Here is a 14,068-nt window from a genome sequence, read left to right on the forward strand (position 1 = left end):
TTCTCTCACTTATATGGAGTTCAGTGGCCAGCATGTATACCTGAATTTCTTTCTTTTTTTCAACCTTCAAGATTCTTTTACTTCACAGTATCTGCTTGGCTCTGGGAGAAGAACAACTCAGAACCATTCTGGAGATGAGAAACACTATGTCAGTAGGTAATATTTTCAAAATCCCCTTCTCCTGCCTCTTCCACACCACCTGATTTAATCCTCACATACAGTATTACAAAGGATTTATTCATTTCCCCAGATTCCAGTGCCCCCCCAGGCCACACTCATCAGTCCTGGAGGTGCACGGAAGCTGCAATGATTTGAGTCCATTGTGAAGTCCACTCACGCCTCTGGAAAGGTCTTCCTTCCTCCACACACAGATGTAGTTAGTTCTTCCTTTAATCCGTCCACATGCACAAGACGAGTTTTTAGAGTGCTGCCTCAGTCATCTCACATTTCCTGCAGACCAATTTGGTAAAAACTGTATCAGCAGCAACCATAATAATGTTTGATACCAATAACCAATTGCTTGCTTTGTACCACCAGGGGAAAAGACAATATTTTCAATGACTCTCAACTTTTTGCCAGTCTAATTATCACATTCTCTTTTTAAAATGAAAAAAAAAAAGTCAATTTTGAAGCTTGAACTCAAGGCCCAGGCACTGTCCCTGTAGTTTTGTGCTCAAGGCCAGAGCTCTATACCATTTGGAATCACAGATCCACTTGTGGTTTTCAAGTAGTTAATTGCATATAAGAATCTCATGGACTTTTCTGCCCAGGTTGGCTTTAAACTGTGATCCTCAGATCTCAGCTTCCTGAGTAGCTAGGATTATAGGTGTGAGCTACCAGCCCCTGATTTACTTATCTTCTTTTTGCCCAAAGAAACTTGGGCCTTGCAGAATTTAAGGAACTTTTCCCATTCACTTAACTTTTCAGTAAGAAAGCTTAGTTGCACTGAGGAAAAATAACATAATGTGCTTTGTAGGGAAATGGCAAGATACAGGAAGTGTTTGTGACGTAAGCCAGGATCAGAGAGATGAAGGACGCATGTGTTCTCTCATATGTGGCAGAGCTAAGCTATAGACATATATGTGAACATACACAGGGTCATATGCCTATTCATACAAATATCTTAATTACAGGAAGGATATACACAAGGTAGGCATGCAATGGTGAAACTCATATGAATCCATCATTTATAGTTTAACAAAATGAAGCCAGGAAGCCGGAGCATGTGTTGTTGGAAACAGAGAGAAGTGGTTGTAGGGGAGAGAGCAGAGGGATGGAGAGAGGAAGCACAGGTAAATGCTGTCATAATATTCAGTGTGCATATGTGAAAATGGAACCAGGTGACTTGAGGGGCTAGGTGGAGTTGGAGGAGTCGGGAAGAATGATGGACGAGATGACATTGATCAAGATGCATTGTGCTCCTTCTCTGATCCGTGGATTGTAAACTCTTGTATTTTTATTTTTTGGTTGGTCCTAGGGCTTGAACTCTGGGCCTGGGAGTACTCCCTGAGCTGTATTTGCTCAATATGCTCTATAACATTGAGTCACAGAGCTACTTTTAGTTTTCTGATGGTTAATTGGAGGTAAGAGTGTCACAGGGACTTTTTGGCAGGCCTGGCTTTGAATTGCAACCCTCAGATCTCAGCTCCCTGTGTAGCTAAGATTATAGGTGCAGCAATGTCCAGCTCTTTTTTTTTTAAACAGTTGTTTAAATGTATATGCTTCTAAAGAAACAAAAACTTCAAGATCAGAGTACATAAAACAAGACATTGGAGCTAGCCATATACACAAAGATGAGAATAAGGAATGTTTCTAACATAATGATTTGTCCTGAAGTTTAAAAAAAATTAGTGTTTGGGCTTTAAAATTCTGATATCAATACCTATTATAACGTTTAAAGAAAATATATTTGAAAAGTTGTTATTTGGTGGATGCCAGTGGCTCATGCTCACAATTCTAGCAACTCAAGAGGTTGAAGATTGAGGTTCAAAGCCAGCCTGAGACTCTTATCTCCAGTTAACCACCAAAAAGCCAAAAGTGGAACTCTGGCACAAGTAGTAAAGCACTAACCTTGACAGTGAGAAAAAAAATACAGGACAGTGTCCAGAATTAACAGTATCCAGGCTGTGAGTTCACGTCTCCATGCTGACACACACAAAAAAATTTTGATTAAACAATTCAAAACCAAGTCACACTTACATCATTCTCTTTTCTGAACCTGATTGTACTCTGAATCTGAAAGTGAAATGCTTTCCAGCTTGGGTAATTGTTCGCTCTGCAATGCCAAAGAGAAGAGAAACCCCCACCCCTGTGCTTTGCTCTTTACTTCCTCATGCAATTGGGAAAGATATTGGCAATTTGATGACTGTATTTTTCCCCCAGGAGTTTGCCTGCGTTTGTTTCTCAGGATATTGCAAAGCAAAGCAATGCCCAATTTGGTCCTTGAAATTTATTCTGTTTTGTTTGCAGGCAAGAGACAATTTATCATCATTGTAAAGAAAACTGAAAGTCCTCCTTTCGGAAAGGAAAAAAAAATATTCAGCTTCTTTTTCTCTTTCTTTTTTGTGTGTTGGTGGAGTTTGGACTCAGGGCTTTGTATTTGCTAGGTAGGCACCCTACCACTTAAGTCATACATCCTTCCAGCTTTTTGGTTTTTTTCAGAGAGACTCTTGCTTTTCAACTGGGTACAGAACTTGAGCTAGGATCCATCTAGTTTAGGCTTTCCGTAGTTATTGAGCCTGAGTATCCTTTATGGAGATGGGGTCTCTATGTACCTAGCTATGGATTAAGAAGGAGTCTTGCAAACTTTCTTTCCTAGCAGGACTTGAACTTCTATCTACCCAATAACAGAAGATTCTCAAGTAGCTAGGATTACAAGTTTGAGCGACCAGCTCTTGACTGAAAATATCATATTCATGATTTACAAGTTATGCACAGGATTCTATTAGATAATTCTTGCCTTGTATGCCTTTCTGTTCAGAAAAATAAAGCACTCTGGGCCGGGAGTTTGGCCTAGTGGTTAAAGTGCTTGCCTAGCATGCATGAAGACCCGGGTTCGATTCCTCGGTACCACATACATAGAAAAAAGCTGGAAGTGGTGCTGAGGCTCAAGTGGTAGAGCTCTAGCCTTGAGAAAGTCCAAGGACAGTGCTCAGGCCCTGAGCTCAAGCCCAGGACTGGCAAAAAAAAAAAAAGCACTCTGGATTAGGAATTAGGAAGATGATCCCCAATTTAACCATTTGTAAAATAAAATGGAATTGTGAATTTTAAATAATAGTTTGGACTAGGAAACAACAAATCTGGGTAGCAATGAGATTGTGTTTCTTGTTTCAAATGTATAGCAAACAAAATAGAATATAATAGCATGGTATTATTTGGCACTTAAAAATATGATTTATGGAAATTAATTCATGGATTTTTACCCACCAGTGTCCTATTATCTTGAAATTTTAGGTGATGCCCACTAAATATTTTTAATTCTGTTGGAAGAGCTGATTTTCAAAGGCATTTAATATTGATAACCGTGGTTGAACACAGTGATTGAATACAATTTTCTTTGTTAAAAATGCAACTAATACAAATTAATGGACCTCCAAGACAGGGAAACAGGAGCTTAATTATAAGTGACTATTGCTCTTAATGTATCTGACTTTGTTACCTGATATATATATATATATATATATATGTTTAGTTGTTTATTTGAAATAGGAGGGAAAAAATGAGGGGAAGGGTGGGGGAGGGAAATGGGGATAAAAACATGAGAAGGGTATCAATGTGTGAGAAGTAATGCACCTTCTATCTGGTGAATATAACTGTAACCCCTCTATACATTAAAATAAAAAATGCAACTATTAATGTATAAGGCTACCAGAATTAATCATGCTTGTTGTTGGCACTTTTGGCTCAATAACACAAGACATATCAAATGTTTTCTGAAAAACGATTATTAAACATCTTATTTTTTTCACCATCTCCGTTATTTTTCCAAATAAACTTTTCTTTTATTAACAGTATGTGTATGTGGTGTATGTGTATGAGGTGTGTGTGTGTGTGTGTGTGTGTGTGTGTGTTTGTTTGTGTATGTGCTAGAGCTAGGGCTTGAACTTGAGATCAGTTAGCTAATAGATTTTTTTCACACAGGCAGGTACTCATAGCTCCACTTTGTGCCTTTTGTTGGCTGATGGAAGATAAGGGGTTGGGAACTTTTCCTCCTGGATTGGTTTCAAATTATGGTCCTCAGATCTCAGCCTCCTGAATAGACAGGATTACTGGTGCCCAGCTAGTAAGACTTTAACAGGTGTGTGTGTGTGTGTGTGTGTGTGTGTGTGTGTGTGTGTGTGTGTGTACATACAGAGCCTATTCATCAAGAACTAAGACAAACCACTCAAAAGCAATGAGTTTTGTTGTGGTGGTTGTTGTGTGTTATTATTGTTTCCAATGTCCTTAACTCTTTTACCAAATCGTTTTTGTCACTAGGTTGGTAGTCTGAAATGTTTTTCTCTGGAGACATTGCTTTAGCTACTGCAGCAGCCAAAGTTGAATTAACTAAGTATCAGTTAATGGCTTCTTCTTTGAGCCTAATACTTGAACTTTGGTTCCATCCTCATTTTGACCTTTACAAAATAAACTAACATAATAAATATGCTTTACATTTTTGGATTTTTTATTAGCTGGGAATATTAGAACAAGCACTTAATTTGAAATATCAATGTGATAATGTTAGCTTTCTATTACTGTCAGATTATGATGAAATTTGAGACTTAAACACAAATTTGGCTAAGCGCAGGTGGCTCATGCTTATAATTTTAGGTACTCAGGAGGCTGAGATTTGAGAAGCCAGGCTTGAAGCCAGCCAGCGTAGACAAGTCCAAGAGATTCTTATCTTCAATGTTTCTCAAGAGTACGAGGCTCCAAGCTCAAGCTCTAGAATTGGTACAAAATGAAACAAAATCTGAAAGCAACATCAACAAAACACACAAATTTGTTTTACAGTTCTAGAGACTAGAAATCCAAAATTTCATAGTTGATTAGAAACACGAGCATTGGCTGGACTTCTCGTAGGTCTATGGGATAAGATGAGTCTTTGTGATCATCTCAGGAGTCTCTGGAATATCTTTAGTCTCTGGAGAACATACTGTCTCATATTTCCCAGATTCTAGAGAATTCCCGAGTTCCTTAACCCATGGTTCCCAGAAAGCAATTACATTACTTTAGCAGTTCCTTCCCATCTTTTCATTTTATCTTTCACTTCCTTCTTTGAACTATTTTGGTGACATTAAAACCACTAGTTTAAACTGACCACTTCAAGACTCCTTAATCACATCTGCAAAAAAAAAATCCCTTTTTAAAATCTAAAATGACAAATTACACTTTCCAGAGATCATAATGTGCGTATCTCTGGTAGGTTATGTTTTGTCTATTTTATATATTTAATATATAATGTTATTACAGAATAACAACATTTTCCATTTTCATTTGATAAAATAACCCATAGACTACTTTGCCTTAAAAATGAATCATTTGAAGTCTACATTTCATTTTTTCTTCTTTTGACTTATAGAGTATTCAGAGAGTAGAAAATCATAAAATACAATGAAATGTCATAATAAACTCTGATTCAAGCCTCAAAACGCAGCCAAGGTTATAAGTATATCTCTGTAATATGTACACATTGTCAGCCACGTACAGTAATGATACTACTACATATTTCTCCATGGAAACCACACGGCTCTTCCAACATACTGGGAAAGCAGCTACATCAAATAGATACATGTGAGTACAGACTTGTTCTGGTGAAAATTTGCCACTCAGGCGGTGGAGGGTGGGTGTTAATAGAATGATGGAACCAGTGATGTTGATCAAGATAAGTCATAGGCAATTTTACATGTTTTGAAATACTCTCATTTTATAGAGTAATTTATGTTTGTAGACTTTACACAGGCAGTGAACTCATTGTGGGTTGTAGTTTTCTGAGGTGTCAAAATACCCTCACTAGGCTATGCCTACAATTAAAATAGGCTACATCTCACATTCCCATAACCGCCAAGCAAATGACTGTTCAAAACTTCAAAGAGGGCTGGGAAGTATAATAGTTCTGTGTCTAAATAAAGGAACAACGACACCCTTAAGCTCCTCTTTCTAGTGACTGAATTTGGCTCCTTCCCCCCACTCACATACAAACATGTCAGTTATACTCACTTGTAAACTCTAGCTCAAAGCCTGAAACTTCAAGGTGTTGGGAGATGTCAATGTGATAATCAGCAATGATTCCTTCAACATCCTGTGTCTTAGGAAGTTAGCACCTGGTTCAAAGCCAGTCTGGGAAGGAAATCTATGAGAATCCTATCTCCAGTTAACCAGTATCAAGTTGGCTGTGACTCAAGCCTTGAGTGAAAAGGTAAGGAATAGTCTCAGGCCCTGAGTTCAAGCCCTAGTCCCAATCCAACAAAAAGAAAGAAAAAAGACAAGGAAAGACAGCCCAGGGAGCAGAAGCAGCTGTAGCCTCAGAATGTGGCTGAGAGAGATTATTAGGTACCCATAGATACATTCTTCCTCTTAGGAGCCTAGCACGGTGCTCTAAAAGGCCCAGGGGGAGGGAGATTTGGCTTCTTGGTGCCAGTCCTCCTGGCCCTTTGTATTGTTCATCTCCTTCATTGTAACTTTGTGAATTGGTATAACTCAGGATCCCTTTTGTTTTGTTTTAGGCTTATAAAATTAAGGATATCAGGGTCTTCTGTATGGGCTGCCTCTATGTTGAACTTCCTTTGGATGTATTTATTTTCCTACTTGAAACCACTAGATCTAGCACTAAGTACATATGATTAAACAAATGAAATATTGTAATATCCTTGACAACCTTATATGTTATTTACTATTGTTAATAAAACACAGGCTCTCTCTCTCTATATATATATATTAGGTGATATAAATATTTCTTTGGAAAATGAGGTTCACCAAAATTAAATTATTAAGTGGCAGGGCAGGAAAGTGAAATATATATTTAATACACATAAATTATATATACATTGTATAATCTATATTCATCTATATATGTATAAACATTTTTATGTATTTAACAACTTTCAAATATTTCTTAAGAATATTTAGGGAAATTTTGGATAATCTTAAATCTTCACAAGAGCCTTAGAAGAAAGGCAATATTGTTAATTCCAATTGTTTGATATATGTAGTATGTTTGGCACAGGGCCTCATGTTCTTGCTTAGCTTTTTGGCTAAAGGCTGGCAATCTATCCTTTGATCTATACCGCTCTCCTTCTGTGGGGTTTTTATTTGTTTTTGTTTTTTGATGTTGTTGTTTTTGTGCTAGTTCTGAGGCTTGGACTCAGGGCCAGGGCACTGTCCTTGGGCTTTCTCAAGGCTAGCATTCTAGCATTCGAGCCACAGCGCCACTTCCAGCTTTTTCTGTGTATGTGGTACCAAGGAATCCAACCCACGGCTTTGTGCATGCTAGGCAAGCACTCTACCACTGGGTTACACTCCCGGTCTTTTTTGTTATTGTTGTTGTTGTTGTTGTTTTCCTGGTTCCTTATAGGTAAGAGTGTCCAATTTGTCTGCTCAGTCTGGCTTTGAACCAGGATCCTCAGATCTCAGCCTCCTGAGTAGCTAGGAGTGAGCCACCAGTGTTCATAATTGACTCCATTTTACAGGTGAGCATAAACTCCCAGGCCTAGGAAAGACATCTGAGCCACCTTCCTGGATTAGAGTGGGTAACCTCTCTGGCCAGCCCTGGTCTGTGGGTAAGAATTAGAATTACTCAATAGCTTGTATGGCCAAAGAAAGAAAGAAAATCCTGGAAGCTCAGTTTGCTGGGTCACATCAGTGGCCATACACTTGGAAGATCCTGTTCAGGTCCTGGAGCTCTTTAGCCTTAAGCATTTGAATCAGCAAAATCTGAGTTGATTATGGGACAGGCACTGTCCTCTCTGGGGTGCTCAGCTTTCATTGGTTTAGGTAGGACAGCAGAAAATTGGGTGCTAATGGGAATGGAAGACAAGATTTACTGGTGCAGGCAATATGGCTATATTTGGACCTACAGTCTGAAAATGCATACTTCACTCACAGTTGCTAAAATGTTTTCCAGAGTTCAAGAGTGAGTTTTCTCTGTATTTATAAGAAATGGAAAAATAGCTGAGTGCCGGTAGCTCAAGCCTGGAATCCCAAAGGGATCTGAGATCTGAGAACCACAGTTTGAAGTCAACTTGGGCAAGAAAGTCTGTGAAACTTTTACATGTGCCTATGTACATGTGACCATCTAAAATGATGCTAAACAATATGAACTCCAAGATATGGAACCAAGAGGCTTTTCTTTGTTGTTACTGTTTTGAATGTTCCTTCCTTTCTTCTTCCTTCCTTTCTTCCTTCCTTCCTTCCTTCCTTCCTTCCTTCCTTCCTTCCTTCCTTCCTTCCTTCCTCTCTTTCCTTCTCTCTTTCTTTCTTTCCCTTTTGGTTTATCCACTATTGTCACTGTTTTTAATTTTGGTACCCTGTGTTGTGTATATACATTAATCTGATTTGGGGATGAGAAAGGAAACAACAAAATGGTGAGACAAAGGTGAACCAATGTAATGGCGATGTTCACAAGACACTGTGTTGGAAATGAACTTTACAACTTGGAGGGGAGGTTCTAGGGGGCAGGAAGGAGAGTGGGGGATAAATGTTCAACAAGAAATGTACTCATTATGTAACCATAACCCCTCTGTACATCCCCTTGACAATGAAATCAAATAAAAATAATTACTTTGTGATAAATAAAAAAATGAGGTGCCGTCTGTTTTTGTAAACTAAACCTATCAGAATACAGAAACTCAAAGCCATACCTTTGGCTTCAACCCAATTTTGGGTCAATTCCTTAAATCCCCAGGTGAGCTAGAACTGTTTTTGAATTATTTGAGGACAAGATAAGCCACAAGACAGCTAAGGGTCTTTCACAGTTGGCATTACTTTCTCACTCAAGCTATGATTTTTTTGGTGTTCTAGCATCAAAGATCCTGCATTTATCTAAATTGGAGCAGAGTCATTTTTTTCTATTGGAATAATGACAGGATGAAGGTTTTAGAAAAATCAGTGGTCAGATGGAGGAAGACTTTAGAAATAGTGACTTGAAAAGCCTTCATAGAGAGACACAAATAAAGTAGTTCATGTTCCATAAATGTCTTCAACAGCTGAGAAAACCAAGATGAGCCTGGAATGGTTCATATGGCACACAGAGAATAATAAAGACTAACTTTCACAAGATGTGTAGAATGTGTCAAGGCAGGAATCCTGTCTGTCTGGTTAATCAATACTCAGAGAAATATTTTCCTAGCATCTAAAACATTACTAGAATTTAACCACAGTTATACAATTCCATTTCTATTGACTCTGCTGTGCAGATCAAATGCTTCAAATTGCTAAAATAAAATCAACTGTTTTATGCATAGAAAGGCAAAGATAAATTTCTTTGCAATATCTGCTAGAAATGATGAAATAACATTCAAATACCTGTGCTGATAAATATATTTATGACAGATGAAAAACTCAAGTGACTAGAAAAAATTTTCAATCTGAAATAGAAAATACACGCTATTGGATTCTTCATGCTATTGGATTCTTTACAGAATAATAATGTCCCACCAAATAGAATATGATTGTACACAGCAGTGAGTATGTGCTTAGAAAGAAGATTTCATAAACATACTTGGGGGTTATAATTTAAATATGAATATACTCTTATTTAGCATTTCACAGATTTTATGAATTTTAAATACATCAGAAGAGATTCCTTGCTGAACTGAAAAAAACACTTTTTCTCTGTGAAAGGAGCTGTCCAGTAAACATATCTCATTTCAGTCAGATTCTCAACCATGTATGTTCTTTGACTGAAGAGATAGCTCTTGAATACAGATCCTGGTTCTGCAAGGGACACATAACACAGACATGTCACCAACTGGCAAACATCTGGGAAGGAATAATGGGGCTCATTTGTGAAAACATGCTGAATGAATTAGAGAAAGTGCTCTAGAAAGACCCATGGAAAGGAATTTGCCCCATGGGCTAAGCTTACAGTGGAATTCGGGTCAGCCTACTACAAATCAAGTTGAGGAAAAGAAGGCAGTTTTCAGGAGTTGTGTGGAAAAACTAAAGCAGAAGTCTCCAAAGACAAAAGAGATGTGTGTCCCACTTTTGGGATGTGTGTAACAGTTGTTTGATGAGACAGAAATCCTGAATTGTTCTAATGAAATCAGAACACATGTTAAATTCGCCTCTAATAAAAATGAAAACAAAATGCTGATCGAGATATATTGTATTCAAATTAGTACACACCTAGGACTCTCCTAGCAGAGGATTACAATAGTGCAAAACCTAGATTAATAAGGCCATGTAGGATGAGGCTAAATGAAAGAATCTCTTGGACACAGAAACAAGAGCTTTATTTTGTTCTTAATGTACTGTTATTTCTTTTCTCTTTTGTTGCCCTTTGGTTAATCTCATATTGCTACAGTATCTGACTTTGTTACCTGGCATATTATATATGCATTTATTTGTTTATTTGAAATAGAAAAATGAAGAGGGAAAAAACAAGATGATTGGGAGGGGGTGGGAGGAGGGAAATGGGGACAAAAACATGAAAAGGGGTATCAATGTGTGAGAAGTAATACACCTACAATCTGGCGAATATAACTGTAGCCCCTCTATACATTACAATAAAAAAAGAAAAAAAGATGTATTGTATTCATAAACTGCTTTGTTAAAGGGCAATTCCTTTGTATACCTAAAGATAATTTAAAAAATACATATAAAAAAGAACCTAACATAGTATATTGAAGAAAATGTGTTTCAAAGACTATCTAAAAATTGTGTATGGATTTCTCTTATGGCATAAAACAACATAAAATTAGATGTGAACCCAGGACATTATTGAAGGAACTCAGGCAGAAATATATCATTATATACCTATAAAAGAAACACGTAATCATATATAATGTATATTCCTATGTATAGTAAATATATGTGTATACATAGTAGATATATATGAATATATGGTGCATGTATATGTGCACATTTACTTGTGTGTGATAGGTACTATATACTCATATATATATACATATTCATATATAATACCTCTATGTAAGTACATACATATACACACATACATACATATGTAGTTTAGCTCCTTCAAGTATCTGTATAAATCTTCTACCATATATATGAATATGTATACATATGCCCATATGCATATATGTATATATCTCTCACTTTTTAATTCTTTCAACAATGACTTTTAGTCTCCTGTAGCTTTACACCTTGTTGATTTGTGATAGAAATCTCTCTATTCATTCTGCTCCAAGATAATATTTCTTTAATGAAAAACTTGGTTAGAGTCTTGGTCATCTTCTAAAATAAGAGCCACATTTACAGAACTCTGTTTCTCTTTTCTTATTAGAACAACTGAGGAACTCTGACATTTGGGTGATATTTAGTCGTGTTACCCAGTTCTTCCTTTAATTGGATCTCCTTTAATGTGAAATCCTTGGGTTTCTCACACACTGTTGGCATCCTAGCTTAAACCAATAACAGCATGTCTAAAATCCTATGGTTAAGAATTACTTCCCGCTCCTTACTTCACCACTCCCCAGCCCTGTGTCACACCCCTCTTCTCTCCACTCAGTAGTGAGCGAATAAGTGAGAATATGGCACAGACCTCCGCTCAGAACCAACAACCATCATGTAATTAAGAATAAAATGTGGTCTTCATGGATGGGACTCACCCGCCAGCCCCTGCACAGAAGCTAGTGGTCAGCTGGCCGAGACCACTCACACGCTACATGCACACTTCTACCTGAGAACCACACACAAGTCCTCTGCCATAGCGCTACCTGTCCAGTTGTGCAGATAGTGCAGTCAGTCCTCTCCTTCAGGTATTTCCAGTGTTACTTTGTCTCAGAGAGGATTTTCTTCCATGTTGAAAGGATCACTGCTGCCTGCAATGTTTCTTCCTGGCACTTCTCACCATCTGACAGAGTATCTGGCTGTTACCCGGCTCTCCCCCTGCTGGGGTGTGTACCTGTGAGAAGGTAGTAGATGCTAATCTCTGTGCACGCCTTGTTCGCTGTGGTTCCTGACATGTCTCCTCTGCCACCCCGTAGCTGGCACATGGAGTGAGTGTTTCTCTGCACCTGCTGTCTGCAGCCTGTGTTCCGGCATACAGGAGACCCCCCCAAAAGGGTTTACTGAGTATGGAATTACATTTCTTCCTAGGGTCCTACATCAAGAAATGAAAGCTCAGATGATTTCATTTCTTTCACCATGTGGTTTTGAGTTGCAGATTCATTTTCTCTTCAAGGCTGCCATTTCTTGAGAACATCATTTCTAATGTTTATGTCATCTCATTCTTATTTTAGACTTTTTGTTTGTTGATATTACTCAGGGTCTTGGCCCTTGCTAGGCTGACACTCGACTACTGAGCCACATCTCCAGTCCCTAGGTGTACTGGTAATATATCTACATTGTCTGTGCTACTGTTTGGGCTTGAACTCAGGGCCTTTGAATTCTTACTTGGTTTTCTTGCTGATAGTGTTCTACCACTTGAGCCATGCTTCCAGTTTAGTATTTTGATGGTAAAATGGACATAGAGTCATTGGTACTTTTCTGCCTGAGCTGGCTTTGAACAGTGATTCTCAGATCTCAGCCCCTTAAGAAGCCAGGACTGCACCTGTGTGTCACAGGAAACTGGCTTACCCTGGTTCTTTTGGAGATAGAATTTTTGCTTCCTGCCTGCACGTTTACCTAGACTTCAATCTGCCTGTTTTAGGTGCCTTATTATAGCCAGGATGACAAATGCACTCACACCCAAGCCTCCCACTCTTGGCCTGGTATGAAGCTAGGAAAACAGCAATGTGCCACCATACCTAGCTATGGGTGAAGAAAAGGTCTTGGGAATTTGTCTGTTAAGATAGTATCCTTAGATCTCAGTCTCCTAAGTAGCTAGGATTTTAGGTATGAGCCTATGTTATCTAGTATCAGACATTTTTGTGCCAACCCTGAGGCTTGGACTATCCCTGAGCTCCTTTTTTACTCGTCTAGTATTTGAGCCACAGCACCACTTCTGGCTCTTTGTGTGATTACTTGGAGATAGGAGTCTCATGGACTTTCCTGCCTGGGCTGGCTTTGAACTTCAGATCTCAGCCTCTTTAACAGTTAGGATTATAGGCATGAGTAACCAGGACCTGATTTCCACATCCCTCTCTTTTTTTTAATCCTTAAAGAACCAAACACTGGAGACAAACAGAACACATTTCAAATGCACGTTGGTAGTGACAGTCACATAGCTTGTTGTCTGTCATCCACAACAATAATTTCAGAATCTGTCATGCAAACAATCTCTGTGAAAAAATGATTAAATCCCAATATAGCAAAATAAGATTTGGATTTCCTGGCAAACAGAAGGAATAGGAGAATACGCAACTCAGATCTTACTCCAAACTCCTGCAATGGTTTTATTCTTTTGCCAATTTATTGTCAGCCCTCATCTGGAGCCAGTTAATCGTGCATGACATTCTGGCCTTATTACCTGTAGTCCTATTAAGTAAGGGAAATGACTGCAAAGAAGTGATCATTCTTTTATGGAAGACAGTGAGTTCTAAGGTAGGAAACAAGGCATCAATAATGAAAAGGTCAAAAAGAACCCAAGGAGCCAACTACATCACAAAGGCCTCACAGAGAGCTTCCGGGTACCAACAGCAACCTTAAGCTGTACTGCCTTCAAGGATGCTTTAAGCATGGATCTCCCAGAAATAAGTTTATTATGGTATCACAAACATTTAACACCTATAAAGATAAAGCAAACAAATTTGCTTTAAAATAATGCTATGGACATGGTAAATACAACTACATAGACATAAAAACCTATGACTCTATAGATATTTTTATTTCATATTTTATTTCATAAATTAATATGTATCTATGATATACAAACCCTTAGCCTAATTTTGATTATGTTCTAAAAACTAAGTGCCAGTGATTGTATATAGAGATTCTCTTCTTGAATACTTGTTTGTTAAACATGTCA

The 14,068-nt window shown here is 38.1% G+C and overlaps 1 long non-coding RNA gene across 1 annotated transcript; it reads right to left on the reverse strand.

Moving 5' to 3' along the window:
- Positions 1-299: 299 nt before the first annotated feature.
- Positions 300-13,621, reverse strand: LOC150066725 (uncharacterized). Its single transcript, XR_016539277.1, has 3 exons — positions 13,571-13,621; positions 11,877-12,064; positions 300-450 (listed from the first exon to the last, which is right to left on the reverse strand). It is a non-coding gene; the product is annotated as an uncharacterized LOC150066725 (long non-coding RNA).
- Between the last annotated feature and the right edge of the window lie 447 nt (positions 13,622-14,068).

Source organism: Megascapheus bottae, chromosome 2 (genome assembly GCF_031878675.1).
Source record: "Megascapheus bottae isolate mThoBot1 chromosome 2, mThoBot2.hap1, whole genome shotgun sequence".
Lineage (NCBI taxonomy): Eukaryota > Metazoa > Chordata > Mammalia > Rodentia > Geomyidae > Megascapheus > Megascapheus bottae.